Source organism: Salmo salar, chromosome ssa02 (assembly GCF_905237065.1).
Source record: "Salmo salar chromosome ssa02, Ssal_v3.1, whole genome shotgun sequence".
Classification (NCBI taxonomy): domain Eukaryota; kingdom Metazoa; phylum Chordata; class Actinopteri; order Salmoniformes; family Salmonidae; genus Salmo; species Salmo salar.
In genome coordinates, this window is record NC_059443.1 from 68,614,059 (window position 1) to 68,633,506 (window position 19,448).

The 19,448-nt window shown below is 41.3% G+C and overlaps 1 protein-coding gene and 1 pseudogene across 1 annotated transcript in view; both read left to right on the forward strand.

The window, feature by feature from the left end:
* The window catches only part of LOC106591322 (zinc finger protein 271), a 518,091-nt gene that overhangs the window by 54,011 nt on the left and 444,632 nt on the right, over window positions 1-19,448 (forward strand). The window lies entirely within an intron of this gene.
* Window positions 1,759-17,639, forward strand: LOC106592146 (zinc finger protein 239-like; annotated as a pseudogene).

The window sequence follows — 19,448 nt, forward strand, 5'->3', positions numbered from 1 at the left end:
ACCAGAAACTATAGGAGCATAACGACTGCTGGTGTAGCCTATTACCAGAAACTATAGGAGCATAATGACTGCTGGTGTAGACTATTACAAGAAACTATAGGAGCATAACGTCAGAATTTACAAAGGCCTGCAGCAGCGGGAGGAGTAAGCTAAGGAATAGTTTTTTTCTGATGGTTAAGCTATCTTATTTCAGAGGGGTGTCATGAATAGCCCATAATGACAAAGTGAAAACTGGTAAAAAAACAGAAATACCTTATTTACATAAGTATTCAGACCATTTGCTATGAGACTCGAAATTGCTTTCAGGTGCATCTTGTTTCCATTAATCATCCTTGAGATGTATCTACAACTTGTTTGGAGTCCACCTGTGGTAAAATCAATTGATTGGATATGATTTGGAAGGCACGCACCTGTCTATATATGGTCCCACAGTTGACAGTGCATGTCAGAGCAAAAACCAAGCCATGAGGTCGAAGGAACTGTCCGTAGAGCTCCAAGACAAGATTGTGTTGACGCAAAGATCTGGAGAAGGGTACCAAAAAAATGTCTGTAGCATTGAAGGTCCCCAAGAACACAGTGGCCTCCATCATTCTTAAATGGAATACTCTTCCTAGAGCTGGTCACCTGGCCAAACTTAGCGATTGGGGGAGAAGGGCCTTGGTCAGGGAGGTGACCAAAAACCAGAGCTCCAGAGTTCCTCTGTGGAGATGGGAGAACCTTCCAGAAGGACAACCATCTCTGCAGTACTCCACCAATCAGACATTTATGGTAGAGTGGCCAGATGGAAACCACTCCTCAGTAAAAGGCACATGACAGCCTACTTGGAGTTTGACAAAAGGCACCTTAAGGACTCTAAGACCATGAGAAACAAGATTCTCTGGCTTGATGAAACCAAGATTTAACTCTGGCCTGAATGCCAAGAGTCACGTCTGGAGGAAACCTGGCACCATCCCTACGGTGAAGCATGGTGGTGCAGTATCATGCTGTGGGGATGTTTTTCAGCAGCAGGGACTGGGAGACTAGTCGGGATCGAGGGAAATATTAACGGAGCAAAGTGCAGAGAGATCCTTGATGAAAGACCAGCTCCAGAGCGCTCAGGACCTCAGACTGGGGCAAAGGTTCACCGTCCAACAGGACAATGACCTCAAGCACACAGCCAAGACAACACAGGAGTGGCTTCGGGACAAGTCTCTGAATGTCCTTGAGTGGCCCAGCCAGAGCCCGGACTTGAGTCCGATCTAACGTCTGTGGAGAGACTTGAAAATAGCTGTGCAGTAATGTTCCCCATCCAACCTGACAGAGCTTGAGAGGATCTGCAGAGAAGGATGGGAGAAACTCCCCAAATGCAAGTGTGCCAAATAAATTAGCTAAATGAAAGGGGGAAAAAAGAATTTAATCCAATTTAGAATAAGGCTATAACGTAACAAAATGTGGAAAAAGTCAAGGGGTCTGAATACTTTCCTGAATGCACTGTATACAGCAACAGCTCCCCCATAAGCATTCCTGTCTTTTCTGTAGATGTTATATCCCTGTATTGCTACAGCTGTATCAAAGTAATTATCTCAGTGAGTTTCAGAGATGAACAGTACAGTGCATTCAAAATTCAATGGGCAAGCAAGTAAACAAAAACATTTTCAAATAAAATCTATTCCAGAAAATGTCAACGCGTATATAACGCCCGTCCAAGAGACTGTTGACCAATCGCGTTCACATTGTCAAGAAAATCCCTTTTTAAAGTCAGGGAATGAGTCGAGAAACATGCCTATTTTCCTTGAAAGTACGTAATGTCACGATTGCAAAGCTATACGATATTACAGAGAACAAGTTCATTATCTCACATCTCTGAAAATATTTGTAATGTTTTGTTTCTTGTTCACAGAGGGTAATTCATGCCAATGTTCTTTTCTTTAATATGTTAATACGAATCTAAAGGAGTTTCCAATATCCTAATTTCTTAATGTATTTCTGGTGATAGCAAGCGATAGTGATACACAAGCTAGGTCTATTTGAAACATTGCCATCCCATGGCAGCATTTACCAGCCACCAGGTTCAGAAGCTTTCAAACCACATACATTTTTTTTTTAAACTAATTCTATTTTTGCCCAAAGTTAAGATATAAATTATTCAAACTGAACATAATTCATGCTGGTTATTATTTTAGGCAATTTTAGTTTTGGAGTCAAAGATAGTTTTGGAATAGTTTTCATTTTTCAAACAGGTTTGTTATTTTATTTCAGTTTACTAAGTAGTTTTCCCCTAATTACTTTTTCTATAATAAGCATGGAGGTTTCCCCTATCATCCAGGCATAGGTACTGGCGACAAAGCGCCTCGTAGCCTAGCTGGGAATGGGACAGACGGAACCCTTCTGTGGTAACAGACAGGGGTGATTTGTAATCAAATCTAATTCCCAGGAATGGGGTTCATACAAACCACAGAGACTGTGTGTGGGATAATAACATGGCGGTGTCCAACCCTGCTTGTTCCCTCGACTCCGCTACCAACCACCAATCTCCAACAGGGCCCTTAACCTGTATCACTAGACACATCATAGTGAGCTACAGGTAGGAATCAGCAATGAATCCCAATAATGAGACACCTCTGGGGAGGGGTGTCAGCAACATAAAAAAAAATATATATATATATATATATATATATATATATATATATAGTGTTTTATGACAAACCGTTTTTACAAATCCGTCAAGACACCAACTTAGACTTTACCGTGAAATGCTTACTTACAAGCCCTTAACCAACAGTGCAGTTCAAGAAGAAGAAAACGTTAACCAAGTAGACTAAAATAAAAAGTAATAATAAAAAGTAACACAATGAGAATAACAATAACGAGGCTATATACAGGGAGCACCGGTACCGAGTCAATGTGCGGGGGTACAGGCTAGTTGAGGTAATTGGACCATGTAGGAGGGGGCGTAGTGACTATGCATAGGTAACAAACAACCAGCGAGTAGCAGAAGTGCACAAAAGGGAGGGGGGGTGGGGGGGTCAATGTAAATTGTCTGGTGGCGATTTTATGAATTGTTCAGCAGTGTTATGGCTTGGGGGTAGAAGCTGTTGAGGAGGCTTTTGGTCCTAGACTTGGCTCTCCGGTACCGCTTGCCGTGCGGTAGCAGAGAAAACAGTTTAAAACTTGGGTGACTGGAGTCTCTGACAATTTTGGGCTTTCCTCTGACACCGCCTATTATATAGGTCCAGGATGGCAGGAAGCTTGGCCACAGTGATGTACTAGACCGTTCGCACTACCCTCTGTAGCGCCTTACGTTCAGATGCCAAGCAGTTGCCATACCAGGCAGTGATGCAACCGGTCAGGATGCTCTCGATGGGGCAGCTGTATTACCTTTTGAGGATCTGGGGACCCATGCCAAATCCTTTCAGTCTCCTGAGGGGGAAAAGGTTTTGTTGTGCCCTCTTCAGATGGTCTTGGTATATACCCACGTGGGTGATTGAAAGATGAACTGAGGTCCACACTCCAGTGCAGTTGATGGTGGTAATGCACCTTAAAGTTGGTTGCCAACCGCCATATAAAGTCCAAAGAAGAAAAAGAAGCCTGAAGGAAGGAGAAATGATGAGAAACGAATTTGGTTTACTGTTTGGGGCGTCGCGACTGGTTACCTATTTTGATGTGATGTGAAAATATTATTTTAAATTATGTTGATGTGATATGAAAGTATTGTGTGAAATTATTTTGATGTGGTTTGAAAGTATTGTGTGAAATTATGCTGATGTGATAGGAAAGTAGAGCGATTTATGTTTCTAGAAATGTATCGCAATTGAGAATCAATTCTCATTTAGATGGAATATTTCACTATTTTAGCTGCCAGAGCCAGTCTACCTCTGAAAATAACATACAGTCCTTGGACCTTGAAGAGTAACGGGGGCAGCAATCAGCAGTAGAAACAATAACAAAGCATTCTCCCTGCCCGTTTCGGTAAAAAGCTGAGGGATGGGGCTGGAGAAATGCAACCATCCATGATATCAACATTATAGTTTTAACCATGTTTTGAGGATATACAGTGTTTGTTTATATTTACTGACAAACATTGGAGTACAACAAAAAGCTTATATTTTGGGTTCTGATGGGGTACGACAGATGAACTAAGCTCATGAGGCATTTATAAGTGAATTCTTAAAGAAACAATGAGTACATATCATTAATGAATGAGTCCCAAAATGGATGTAACAACTGCTGATTGCCCCTTTAAGAGTACATCTTGGGCTAAGCTAATAGGAGATATTGAGGACTACAGTATTTCAGGCATTGTCATTGGATGCATTTGATCAATTCTTAACGTTTTGTTGATGGTCCACTCCTGATGTTCTACACGTTACAGTGTAGCTTCAGCCATTCCTACAGAACAACATTAAAGTGTAGAATCCCTTTACTGCATATTGGTTCAACGACTGCAGAGACGGTACTTACTGGTGTTAAACAGATCTCCAACCTCCTCCTCCAATGTGACAGTAATCTCCCCCTCCTCCTCTTTCACTCCGAAAACTGCATCCTCCTCTTTCACTGCCTCCTCTTCTTTTACTGTAACACCCTCCTCCTCTTTCACTCTGAACGCGTCTTCCTCTTCTTTCACTGAAACAGCTTTCTCTTCTTCTTTCACGGTAACAGCCTCACCCTCTACTTGTTTTTGTATTGTAACATCCTTCTCTTCTTCCTCCTCTTTCACGAGAGCTTCTTTCTCCGTCCAGCAGACCTCCTCTTCTTTAGCAAGAGGAGAGTAGCTTAGTGAACTCATGGTCTGGGATGTACGCTAGATAGCATTAGCGACTAGCCTAGTTCTAAGCTAATTTAGCAAACCAGCTAGCTGACAAACAACGTAAATATATAATTAATTGGGCCAACAAATACATACGACAGACGTGTGTTTAATACACAGCGACTAATATACACCAAAACAGTATAAATAGCGTGAATGTTGTTGCTATGTTTGCTAGAAAGCTACCGAGGTGTCTTACTAGCTGTTGTTGTTGAAGGAGGGTCCCGTCCACTAGGTTATACGTCACACTGGCAGCATCGCCTGAACCTAAAATACACACATCGCCATCTGCTGACTGGAGTGGCCAACGCAGTTGAGGAACCAAAGTTGTATTATTCATTTATTTCATAAAAGGTTAATATTATATTAAGTCGTTCAAAGAGAAGCATGTGTTGATTGATTCGTGTTTTATGAGTGAGCATTTAAAACAAACGTTACACCTACAACACATTTTAATTGAACCATACTTCTGACATGGTTAATTTTGACCCCAGAGGAATATCTTTTATCATAGCCAAAATGTGGTTTATTCAATTCTTCCAATTTTTCATGACTTTGTCAATCAACTTGTTTTTAATAAATGTAAACAATGGTTTAGTGTTTCTGTATCAATATGAACTTTTAACAAATTCAAATCCTTTGGAGTCATTTTGACTCCTGCCAAAAGCACGTTTGATAAATAAGATGTTTATTTCAAATCAAAATCAAAATCACATTTTATTGGTCACATACACGTGTTAAGCAGATGTTATTGTGGGTATAGCGAAATGCTTGTGGTTCTAGCTCAGACAGTGCAGTAATATCTAACAAGTAATATCTAACAATTTCACAACATATACCCAATACACACAAATCTAAGTATTTGAATCTAGGTTTCTCTGTAGACATGATCCATCCCACCAGAGGGTGGAGGGGCACCTGTATCAGTGGTTTTGATCAGATAGACACCTGCAGATTCACAGTATCGTGCCTCCCATGTACTCTCCTAAGATTGGACTTTTCTATACCACGTATCACATGACTGTGTACAAAACTGCCAATGGTAGAAAACTCTGCCAGCGGTAGAAAACTCTCCCAGCAGTTGAAAACTCTGCCAGCAATATACAGTGCATTCGTAAAGTATTCAGACCCCTTCACCTTTTCCACATTATGTTACGTTACAGCCTTATTCTAAAATTGAATAATTTTTTGCCCTAATCAATCTCCACCCAATACCCCATAATGACATCACAATACCCCACAATGACATCACAATACCCCACACTGACAAACCCAAAACAGGTTTTTTGTAATGTTACATTTACATTTATATTTAAGTCATTTAGCAGACGCTCTTATCCAGAGCGACTTACAAATTGGTGCATTCACCTTATGATATCCAGTGGAACAACCACTTTACAATAGTGCATCTAAATCTTTTAAGGGGGGGGGTTAGAAGGATTACTTTATCCTATCCTAGGTATTCCTTAAAGAGGTGGGGTTTCAGGTGTCTCCGGAAGGTGGTAGAGCAGCGAACAGTTTTGACTGGGCTGAGCGGGAACTGTGCTTCCTCAGAGGTAGGGGGGCCAGCAGGCCAGAGGTGGATGAACGCAGTGCCCTTGTTTGGGTGTAGGGCCTGATCAGAGCCTGAAGGTACGGATGTGCCGTTCCCTTCACAGCTCCGTAGGCAATCACCATGGTCTTGTAGCGGATGCGAGCTTCAACTGGAAGCCAGTGGAGAGAGCGGAGGAGCGGGGTTTACAAATGTATTTACTTAAATATTCAGAACCTTTGCTATGAGTCTCGAAATTGAGCTCAGATGCATCCTGATTCCATTAATCATCCTTGAGATGTTTCTACAACTTGATTGGAGTCCACCTGTGGTAAATTCAATTGATTGGACATGATTTGGAAAGGCACACACTTCTCTTTTTAAGGTCCCACAGTTCACAGTGCATGTCAGAGCTAAAACCAAGCCATGAGGTCAACGCGATTGTCCGTAGAGCTCTGAGGCAGGATTGTGTCGAGGCACAGATCTGGGGAAGGTTTCCAAAAAATGTCTGCAGCATTGAAGGTCCCCAAGAACACATCATTCTGAAATGGAAAAAGTTTGGAACTACCAAGACTCTTCCAAGAGCTGGCCACCCAGCCAAACAGCAATTGGGGGAAAAGGGCCTTGGTCAGGGAGGTGACCAAGAACCCGATGGTCACTCTGACAGAGCTCCAGAGTTCCTCTGTGGAGATGGGAGAACCTTCCAGAAGGACCATCATCTCTGCAGCACTCCACCAATCAGGTCTTTATGGTAGAGAGGCCAGATGGAAGCAACTCCTCAGTAAAAGGCACATGACAGCCTGCTTAGAGTTTTCCAAAAGGTATCTAAAGGACTCTCAGACCATGAGAAACAAGATTCTCTGGTCTGATTAAACCAAGATTTAACTCTTTGGTCTGAATGCCAAGTGTCGCGTCTGGAGGAAAATTGGCACCATCCCTATGGTGAAGCATGGTGGTGACTGCATCATGCTGTGGGGATGTTTTTCAGCAGCAGCGCAATTTGTCCACTGATATTGGTGTAACTTCTCACCCCTTTTGGCTGTATGAAAGTTAATTTCCCCTCAGGCACACACATTTGTTCTTTGATATAATGAAGGTCATTTGTGTAGAATGTACTTTTCCCCACCTCTTTATTTTTTTCAAGAGAAAAACTGCTGATGAACAACCACATTTCGAAATGACACCTTGTCTATTCTTCTATTCTAACTCCCAACAGTAAGTTTAGACCCCGACTGATTAAAAAAATATATATTATTATTTATTACAAAAAACACAAGGAAGTGGTAACATTAAAGTATTAGAACATGAAGGACAAACAATACAGCATCAAGCCACTATCAAACATGTATCAGTCTTTCCGCAACAGAGCCATCCTTATGTGTGAGGGTGCGTGTGCATGATAGTGATATAAAATATATGTCGTAGTTTCCTTTTTCATGATCACAATCTTGTGAAACCCAAACCCTCCAAGATCCCCCCCACAGTTCCCCAATAGCTGTCCTCCAACCATTTGAGACCCCTCCCACAGCCCCCCGCCCCCGGAAGAAAAAAAATACAATTAATTCCATTCCCCACCCCCCAAGAACCCCCCAGTGCACCAACAACCAAGAAAATGAACTGAAGAGAAAAAAGGAAAAGACAGAAGAAAACAGCAAAAAACTCAAACAAAATAATAAATTTAAAACAAAGGACATCAAGGACAACTGAAATCATAACAGCAATGCCTACTTTATATGTTTGTGTGCATGTCTGGCACTATAACATGTATGTGTGTGTTCTTGTATGTGTTTATTTGAATGAGAGTGTGTGTATATGCATATGTTCCAACACCTGCATGGCATCAGCCTCAGGCAAACCGGCATTAGTTGTAAAAACACTACTACTTAGTGTCATCCAAATGTACTTTTTATTATGTTTTATTTAGACTTTTTTTAAACTTTTACTTTTATCTTCATGATCTCCTATCATGAATCGGATCGCAGAGTGAAGGAAATGCAGCCAACAAGTGCTCAGCATATGTGGGAACTCCTTCAAGACTGTTGGAAAAGCATTCCAGGTGAAGCTGGTTGAGGGAATGCAAAGAGTGTGAAAAGCTGTCATCAAGGCAAAGGGTGGCTACTTTGAAGGATTTCAAATATAAAATATATTTTGATTTGTTTACCACTTTTTTGGTTACTACATGATTCCATATGAGTTATTTCATAGTTGTGTTGTTTTCACTATTATTCTACAATGTAGACAATAGTTAAAATAAAGAAAAAACATAGAATTTGTAGGTGTGCCCAAACAATTGACCGGTATTGTGTATGCATTGTGGAGGAGAATTGATCCTAGATCTGTACAAAGGCATAACATCTACAGCAGGAACAACTGTCTGTTAAAAAGGCCCAGCTGGATTGAATTGAGCTATTTAAAATGACATATTTGAATGTCAAATGATTTGTTCTGTTTGTCAATACAAGACAGGGTCTGTGGAGGCTTGGCCTATTAGTGGTGGACTTGGGGGAGAATTTGAGTTGGAATAGTGATCGATTTTTGGAGGGACCCTTGTCACTACAGCCAATCAGTGAGCAGCGTCCCTTCCGCCACATCGTAGGCAGTTCTGTTACTCACAACACTTCTTACAATTAGGAAATAATATCTCATGTTTTACTCGTACCTCAGCCAGCATTGTGAATGGTGTCTGAGGCAGTGACATACTAGACCAGGGCAGTAAATCTAATACTTAGGTGTTTTTAGTCATGCATGAAAGGTCTGGGGTGGTTCAGTGGTTATAAGTTACTGACCTTGGAATACATTTCTGGCCATGCTGGCAGGGTCTGAATCAAACCCAATGTCCACCTGGCACACTGGCAGGGTCTGAATCAAACCCAATGTCCACCTGGCACACTGGCAGGGTCTGAATCAAACCCAATGTCCACCTGGTACACTGGCAGGGTCTGAATCAAACCCAATGTCCACCTGGTACACTGGCAGGGTCTGAATCAAACCCAATGTCCACCTGGCACACTGGCAGGGTCTGAATCAAACCCAATGATAACCTGGCATACTGACGGGGTCTGAATTAAACCCAATGATAACCTGGCATACTGACAGGGTCTGAATCAAACCCAATGATAACCTGGCATACTGACAGGGTCTGAATTAAACCCAATGATAACCTGGCATACTGACGGGGTCTGAATTAAACCCAATGATAACCTAGCACACTGACAGTGTCTGAATTAAACCCAATGATAACCTGGCATACTATTGGTCAAGAGGATGATGATTATTGTTGTTCTACTGCCTGATTGTTATGCAAAACACTGTTTACAAAAGCTTTGTTAAAGAACAAGGCCCACACACTGTTTACAAAAGCTTTGTTAAATCAGCACAACAGTTTTCAGCTGTGCTAACATAATTGCAAATGGGTTTTCTAATGATCAATTAGCCTTTTATAATGATAAACTTGGATTAGCTAACACAACGTGCCATTGGAACACAGGAGTGATGATTGCTGATAATGGGTCTCTATACGCCTATGTAGATATTCCATAAGAAATCAGCCGTTTCCAGCTACAATAGTCATTTACAACATTAACAATGTCTACACTCTCTTTCTGATCAATTTGATGTTACTTTAATGGACAAAAAATGTGATTGTCTTTCAAAAACAAGGACATTTCTAAATGACCCCAAACTATTGTTACACCATGTAGGAGCAGTATAGACATTTTACATTTACATTTAAGTCATTTAGCAGACGCTCTTATCCAGAGCGACTTACAAATAGGTGCATTCACCTTATGATATCCAGTGGAACAACCACTTTACAATAGTACATCTATATCTTTTTATTATTTTTTTTTTTGGGGGGGGGGGGTTAGAAGGATTACTTTATCCTATCCTAGGTATTCCTTAAAGAGGTGGGGTTTCAGGTGTCTCCGGAAGGTGGTGATTGACTCCACTGTCCTGGCGTCGTGAGGGAGCTAATTCCACCATAGACCTAGTCTGTTCATTATATACATCTATGAGGTATTGTTACACCTTGTAGGAGCAGTATAGACCTAGTCTGTTCATTATATACATCTACATGATGTATTGTTACACCATGCAGGAGCCTGTATAGACCTAGTCTGTTCCTTATGTACATCTATATGTGCTATTGTTACACCTTGTAGGAGCAGTATAGACCTAGTCTGTTCATTATATACATCTACATGATGTATTGTTATACCATGCAGGAGCCTGTATAGACCTAGTCTGTTCCTTATGTACATCTATATGAGGTATTGTTACACATTGTAGGAGCAGTATAGACCTACAGTAGCTAGCTGCCAATTTAGATGTAGTATGACTTAATGAAACTACCTTAAATATGCTGTGGTAAACATTTTTTATTCGCACTAATCAATCAACACATTCCTGTCTTTGTATGTCTCAATATAATGGTATTATTTCATTAAATTCATTAAAAATAATCTTTGTCTGAAAATAAAATATTTTCCTCAACTGCGTTTCCCACTCCAGTCAGCAGACGGCGATGTCCGTCTTTCAGGCGATGCTGCTAGCGTGACGTATAATCTAGTGGACGGTTGTTCAAAAACAGCTAGTCAACCACCTCGGTAGCTTGCTAGCCAACATAGCCGAAAGATTCAAGCTATTTATACGCTTTCGGTGTATATTAGCTGCTGTGTTTTAGACACACTTCTGTCGTATCTTCTTGTTAACCTATTTAATTGAATATCACGTTATTTTGTATTAGTCAGCTATAGTAGCTGGCTGGTTAAGTTAGCGCTAGCCTAGTCGCGAATGATGGCTAGCTAGCTAACATCCCCGAACATAAGCTCCATAAACTACTCTCCTCCTGTTAAAGAGGAGGAGGTCGGCTGGACGGGGAAAGAAGCTCTGGGGCTGAACATTGTCGTGAAAGAGGAGAAGGAAGAGGAGGATGTCACAGTTAAAAAGAAGTAGAGAGTGAGGCTGTTACAGTGAAAGAAGAAGAGAAAGACGTTACAGTGGAAGAAGAGGAAGACGCGTTCAGAGTGAAAGAGGAGGATGTAGTTTTTGGAGTGAAGAAGGAAGGGGAGATTACTGTCACATTGAAAGATGAAGAGGTGGAGATAGGAGATCTGATTAAACACCAGTAAGTGCCGCCTTAAATTTGTTTTTAACTTTGGATATCCGGAGTTGGCTCGTCAATACCTCTTCAATGGAGGGCCCTAGGATGATGACTGATATGTCTAGAATCAGACGACGTAGAGAGCAAGCTACCCCTTGTTTTCTCCGTTCCGTTTCCAAAAAGTCAGTTAACATAGACCCTTCTCAAATATATATCTGGGGGGCACGGCATGTTGTGATTTTCGTGTAGTGATGTTTTACTACACACCGTGCCTCCCAATAGTGCCATGCGAGAGTTGGGTTGGTTACACCAAATATTATGGATATACTGACAAGATGTCTCTCCGCCCTAACAAGGGGAGTCGTTGTCCACAAAGTGTCACTGCTGGTTCTCTAGCTCCCGCCTACCCTTTCTTTGGATTGGTGGATACTTCTTATTATTGTAATCTATTTTTTTATATATTCTATGAGGGTTGTTGACATCAACCGCCTGTATTCAATGGAGAGAAATGCAAAGCTACTACTCATGGCATGAATATGCATCGCCATCTCGAGACAACTCCTATAGTGTTTTTATTAGAACACACCGTTCTATACAGTCCACCTGGTAGAGGTTCATATCTGACAGAGATGAACACACTGTTCTATACAGTCCACCTGGTAGAGGTTCATATCTGACAGAGATGAACACACTGTTCTATACAGTCCACCTGGTAGAGGTTCATATCTGACAGAGATGAACACACCGTTCTATACAGTCCACCTGATAGAGGTTCATATCTGACAGAGATGAAAATCTCTGTTAGAAACTTAGAAAGAGGGGGAGTCTAAAGCTGCAACAACTAAGATTGTACCTTTTGGCTTCTGGACAACGAAATAAAGTTGATATGAAAACCAATAGAACAAGAGAGAAATGCCATAGTGGTGGGTCTAATAGAACAGGAGAGAAATGACAGAGTGGTGGGTCTAATAGAACAGGAGAGAAATGACATAGTGGTGGGTCCAATAGAACAGGAGAGAAATGACATAGTGGTGGGTCTAATAGAACAGGAGAGAAATGACATAGTGGTGGGTCCAATAGAACAGGAGAGAAATTACATAGTGGTGGGTCCAATAGAACAGGAGAGAAATGACATAGTGGTGGGTCTAATAGAACAGGAGAGAAATGACATAGTGGTGGGTCCAATAGAACAGGAGAGAAATGACATAGTGGCGGGTCTAATAGAACAGGAGAGAAATGACATAGTGGTGGGTCCAACAGGTAAATAATTTGAAATACATTTGCCCAAATGATATAATTACTCCTGTCTATACAGAAATAAATAAAATACTTCACCAGAAAGCATGACGTTGCCACAGAGGAATCGCTGATCATTAGCTTCTTTAAAAAAATAGCTGTGTATGGTTTCAAATCACAAGCTTGTAGGCTTATGCCTAGTTGGGCAGCGCGTGTGGTAATAGGCTTCGCTGATTATTGAGTTGTGGCTGTCAGTGAAAAGCATCTCAAATAGGTGTGAAGATAATGTCTCTTGAGTATAATTGAAAATGTTGAGACAAGGAGAAGGGGAGGGTTGTGTGGTGAAGATATAGATGAGTCGCTCTTCAGAATGTCCTCCGCTGGCTTCTACCAATTCTTGCTCCTTCGTTGTTTCATTGTGTGAATTGATTGCCCTTAGATTGAGTTTATTATATCAATTCCCCATTACAAATGTCACCAGTAGTAAATGTACTGTTACTTCCTGTCATTTGGTTACATTCATTTCTGTTAATGCATGTATTAATTACAGTCATTTACCGTTGTCATTCTCGGAGTGGAAACGTTGTCTGTTCAAAACCTGCTACACTTGTGAGAAACCAGTTTTGGTTTATTTCAGAACCATCATTTACAAGATTTGTCCATTTTTTTCAATGTCTTTTTGTTTGGAGTGCTCCATGTGAGCAATGAGCATGTCTGGTTTCTCTGTCCTGATCATGTTGAGGTAGCGCCCACCTGAGCATAGAACTACTAGGCCTGCTGCGCGGAAATGTAGGAAAGTGTTTTTTTTAAAACATCCATTGTGACGTTCCCTGGCAAGAAAGCCAAAAATGTCTCTCAACCAGAAGAGTACACTCAACCAGTAATACATATGAACTACTAGATCATGTCTGCATTATTAATAGTCTATCACTACTTAACTGAAATACTTACCACTCTTGGCTTTGGGCAAAGGACCAAGACAGTCCACCACAACCCTGCTGAAAGGTTTGTCAAAAGCAGGAATAGGCTGCAAAGGTGCAACCGGTACAGCTTGGTTCGGTTTACCTGTCCGCTGGCAAACGCCACAGGATTTAAAGTGAGCTACAACATCCTGTTTCAGACGTCTTGTTGACCCCAAGATGGCCTGCCGTACTACCATCGTGAGCCAACCTCAGTATTTCTTGTCGAAGCGTAGCTGGAACAACAATTTGATATAAACGGCCTTCTCTGTGGCTCAGTTGGTAGAGCATGGTGTTTGCAACGCCAGCATGATGTGTGCAACACCAGGGTTGTGGGTTCGATTCCCACGGGGGGCCAGTACAAAAATAAAATACAAAAAAAATGTATGAAATTAAATGAAATGTATGCATTCACTACTGTAAGTCGCTCTGGATAAGAGCGTCTGCTAAATGACTAAAATGTAAATGTATAATGATATAAACTGGGCCAATCGTCTTGCCCAGAAGTGCCGGGACAACACCATTTCCTCATTAGAGCGCCATTTCCTCATTAGAACGCCATTTCCTCATTAATACGCCATTTCCTCATTAGAACGCCATTTCCTCATTAATACGCCATTTCCTCGTTAGAACGCCATTTCCTCGTTAGAGCGCCATTTCCTCTTTAGAACGCCATTTCCTCGTTAGAACACAATTTCTGTCAAAATTACCAACAAAAACTTCATCAAACTCCTCTTCATCAAACTCCTCTTCTGGATGCATCTCAGCAAAAAGAGGGGAGAGGGAAACATCTTTACTCTGTTCAGCAATCTGCTGCTTCCTAGACATCCAAGTGTCAACTGTAGGGATCCTCTCTTTATTCAGAGGTTCTATGAACTCTCACCTTTGGGGTTTTCAAAGGAGAGGTCAACTCAGGAGGTTTACTGAAATCAGGATCACCCATAAATGTCTGACAGATTGACCATGGTGGGATCGCTGACATCCTCAACACTAGACTTGCTCCCGGCGAATTTCTTAGACAGAGCACGTGTAACGGCACATGCTGGGAACACTTTAGGGTACTTTTCTGATAACCCATCAGGTTCCTCAATTCTGGGTTCCTTACAAACCACAGGATTTGGCACAACCTTCCCTCCAGCCAAATAATTTCCCAATATGAATGGGACCCCCTTCACCAGTAGGCTAGGCCTCCCTCCAACGACAACGGAATGAGAAATGTTTTAAGGTTATACCAAGGATAATTTTGCTATTTAATTTTGAATTGTAAGACCAATGGAAGTATCAACAAAAAATATTTAAATTATTTCATGTCAAAAACGTATTAGGCCATACTGCTATTACCCATAGTAACACATTGGATAACATTCACAACATGGAACAACAGTAACCATAGTAACACATTGGATAACATTCACAACATGGAACAACAGTAACCATAGTAACACATTGGATAACATTCACAACATGGAACAGTAACCAGAGTAACACATTGGATAACATTCACACCACGGAACAACAGTAACCATAGTAACATTGTTTTCCCCAAAAAATCTAAAGGAAGTTTGTTCTGAGGTGTCTGTCCTCATTCTGAGATATATATATATATATATATATATGTGTGTGTGTGTGTGTGTGTGTGTGTGTGTGTGTGTGTGTGTGTGTGTGTGTGTGTGTGTGTTTTTTCGGATGTCTTTAATCCCTTATTTATTTCAAAGTCTTAACACATATTGTTATGTTACAGCCTTATTATACAATAAATAAAAATCCTCATCAATCTACACACAATACCCCATAAGGAAAAAACAAAAATAGGTTTTTAGAAAAAATGCAACAATTATTATTGTTTTATTTATTATTATTATGTACATAAGTATTCAGACCCTTTACTATGAGACTTGAAATTGAGCTCAGGTGCATACTGTTTCCATTGATCATCGTTGAGATGTTTCTATAACTTGATTGGAGTCCACCTGTGGTAAATTCAATTGATTGGACATGATTTGGAAAGGCAGACACCTGTCTGGCTACCACAGCATTCTGAAGCAATACGCCATCCCATCTGGTTTGCGCTTAGTGGGACTATCATTTGTTTTTCAGCAGGACAATGACCCAACACACCTCCAGGCTGTGTAAGGGCTATTTGACCAAAAAGGAGAGTGATGGAGTGCCGCATCAGATGACCTGGCCTCCACAATCACCCGACCTCAACCCAATTGAGATGGTTTGGGATGAGTTAGACCGCAGTGAAGGAAAAGCAGCCAACAAGTGCTCAGCATATATGGGAACTCCTTCAAGACTGTTAGAAAAGCATTCCAGGTGAAGCTGGTTGAGAGAATGCCAAGAGTGTGCAAAGCTGTCAAAGGCAAAGGGTGGCTACTTTGAAGAATCTAAAATCTATACTTTGATTTGTTTACCGCTTTTTTGGTTACATGATTCCATATGTGTTTTCATAGTTTTCATGTCTTCACTATTATTCTACAATGTAGATAATAGTAAAAATAAAGAAAACCCCTGGAATGAGTAGGTGTGTCCCAACTTTTGACTCGTACTGTATATCTCATGAATGTTTTTACATTCAGTTACAAAAAGTAACTTTCTTATCACTTCTTCCATAGGCAAACATGTTAGGAAAGATTTTTTTAAATCAAAAGCGATGCTGTCAATAATGTATTGAATTCAAATGGATTTACCCAGCCTACAAAGCACTACAGCCACTCTGTGATGACCAGTTCTGCTCTTTTATTGAGGGATCTAGTCTAGATTAAACCTCATAGGAAGACAGTTTTATCATGTGGAGGTTTCATTCAGGTCTCTGTTTAACGAGATACTCTCTCACTCTGACAGCGGGAAGACTCCTTCAGGGGAACCTGACCCAGAGACGCCCAAACCAGTGAGACATCACCACTGCTCCCACTATGAAAATAGTTTTCACTGGTTAGGTAACCTGAAACTGCATGAGAGGACACACACTGGAGAAAAGCCTTTCCAATGCTCCAAGTGTGGAAAGAGTTTTGCTGTGTTAGCTAACCTGAAGAGGCATGAGAGAATACACACTGGAGAAAAGCCTTATCACTGTTCCCAATGTGGAATGAGTTTTAATCAGAATGGAGACCTAAAAAGTCATAAGAGGATACACACAGGAGAAAAGCCTTTCCAATGTTCCCAGTGTGAAAATAGTTTTACCATGTTAACTAACCTGAAAAGGCATGAGAGAATACATACAGGAGAAAAGCCTTTCCAATGTTCCCAGTGTGGAAAGAGTTTTACTAAGATAGGGCAATTAAAAGAACATGAGAGAATACACACAGGAGAAAAGCCATTCCAATGTTCCCATTGTGGAAAGAGTTTTACCCGGATAGGAAACCTAAAAAAGCATGCGAGACTACACATCGGAGAAAAGCCTTACCAATGTTCCCAGTGTGGAAAGAGTTTTGCCGTGTTAGCTAACCTGAAAAGGCATGAGAATACACACAGGAGAAAAGCCTTATCACTGTTCCCACTGTGGAATGCGTTTTATTCAGTTATGGGACCTACAAGCTCATGAGAGGATACACACAGGAGAAAAGCCTTTCCAATGTTCCCAGTGTGAAAAGAGTTTTACCATGTTAACTAACCTGAAAAGGCATGAGAGAATACACACAGGAGAAAAGCATTTTCTGCTCCCAGTGTAAATATAGATTTTCATGAATGGCGGACCTAAAAGCTCATGAGAGGATACAGAGGAGAAAAGCCTTTCCAATGCTCCCAGTCTGGAAAGGGTTTTACCTGGTTAGGGAGCCTGAAGGAGCATAAGAGGACACACAAGATAAAAGTCCTACCACTGTTCTCTCTCTGTGTGGAAGGACATTCAGAGAACCTGAAACCAAATGAGAGAATAGAAAGGCTGTATTCTGACTTATATTTTCGACTGAGAATGTGTTTTTGTTTATGCCACATGAAATCATATTGTGTATGATTACACCTGTCTATATAAGGTCCCACAGTTGACAATGTACGTCAGAGCAAACACCAAGCAAACACCAAGCAATGAGGTCGAAGAAATTGTCCTTACAGCTCCGAGACAGGATTGTGTCGAGGCACAGATCTGGGGAATGGTACCAAAAAATGTCTGCAGCATTGGTCCCCAAGAACACAGTGGCCTCCATCATTCTTTAATGGAAGAAGTTTGGAAGACTCTTCCTAGAGCTGGCCACCCGGCCAAACTGCGCAATCAGGGGAGAAGGGCCTTTGTCAGGGAGGTGACCAAGAACCCGATGGTCACACTGACAGAGCTCTAGAGTTCCTCTGTGAGGATGGGAGAACCTTCCAGAAGGACAACCATCTCTGCAGCACTCCACCAATCAGGCCTTTGGCCACTCTACCATAGACGGAAGCCACTCCTCAGTAAAAGGCACATGACAGCAAGCTTGGAGGTTGCCAAAAGGCATCTAAAGGACTCTCAGACCATGAGAAACAAGATTCTCTGGTCTGATGAAACCAAGAATGAACTCTTTGGCCTGAATGCCTTTTGGCAACCTCCAAGCTGGCTGTCATGTGCCTTTTACTGAGGAGTGGCTTCTGTCTGGCCACTCTACCATAAAGACCTGAATGGTGGAGTGCTGCAGAGATGGTTGTCCTTCTGGAAGGTTCTCCCATCTCCACAGAGGAACTCTGTAGCTCTGTCAGAGTGACCATCGGGTTCTTGGTCCCTTCCCTGACAAAGGCCCTTCTCCACCGATTGCTCAGTTCTGATGGGCGGCCAGCTCTTGGAAGAGTCTTGGTGGTTTCAAACTTCTTCCATTTAAGAATGATGGAGGCCACTGTGTTCTTGGGGACCTTCAATGCTGCAGAAATGTTTGGTACCTTTCCCCAGATCTGTGCCTCAACACAATCCTGACTCAGAACTCAACGGATAATTCCTTGCTTGGTTTTTGCTCTGACATCCACTGTTACCTGTGGGACCTTATATAGACAGGTGTGTGCCTTTCCAAATCATGTCCATCCAATTGAATTTACCACAGGTGGACTCCAATCAAGTTGTAGAAACATCTCAAGGATGATCAATGGAATCAGGATGCATCTGAGCTTAATTTGGAGTCTCATAGTAAAGGGTCTGAATACTTAAGTTAATAAATGTGCCAAAATGTCTAAAAACCTGTTTTTGGTTTGTCATTATGGGGTATTGTGATGTCATTATGGGGTATTGTGTATAGATTTGATGAGGGGAAAAAATCTTCAATTTTAGAATAAGGCTGTAATGTAACAAAATGTGGAAAAAGTGAAGGGGTCTGAATACATTACGAATGCACTGTATACCGCTGGCAGAGTTTTCTACCCCTGGCAGTTTTGTACACAGTAATGTGATACGTGGTATAGAAAAGTCCAATCTTAGGAGAGTACATGGGAGGCACTATACTGTGTGTCTGCAGGTGTCTATCTGATCAAAACCACTGATACAGGTGCCCCTCCACCCTCTGGTGGAATGGATCATGTCTACAGAGAAACCTAGATTCAAATACTCAGATTTGTGTGTATTGGGTATATGTTGTGAAATTGTTAGATATTACTTGTTAGATATTACTGCACTGTCGGAGATAGATCCACAAGCATTTCACTACACCCGCAATAACACCTGCTAAACATGTGTATTTGACCAATAAAATGTGATTTGATTTTGATTTGAAATAAATGTCCTATTTATCAAAGGTGCTTTTGGCTGGGGTCAAAATGACTCCAAAGGATTTGAATTTGTTAAAAGTCCATTTTGATACAGAAACACTAAACCATGATTTAGATTTATTAACAACAAGTTGATTGACAAAGTCATGAAAAATGTAATAAACCCCATTTTGG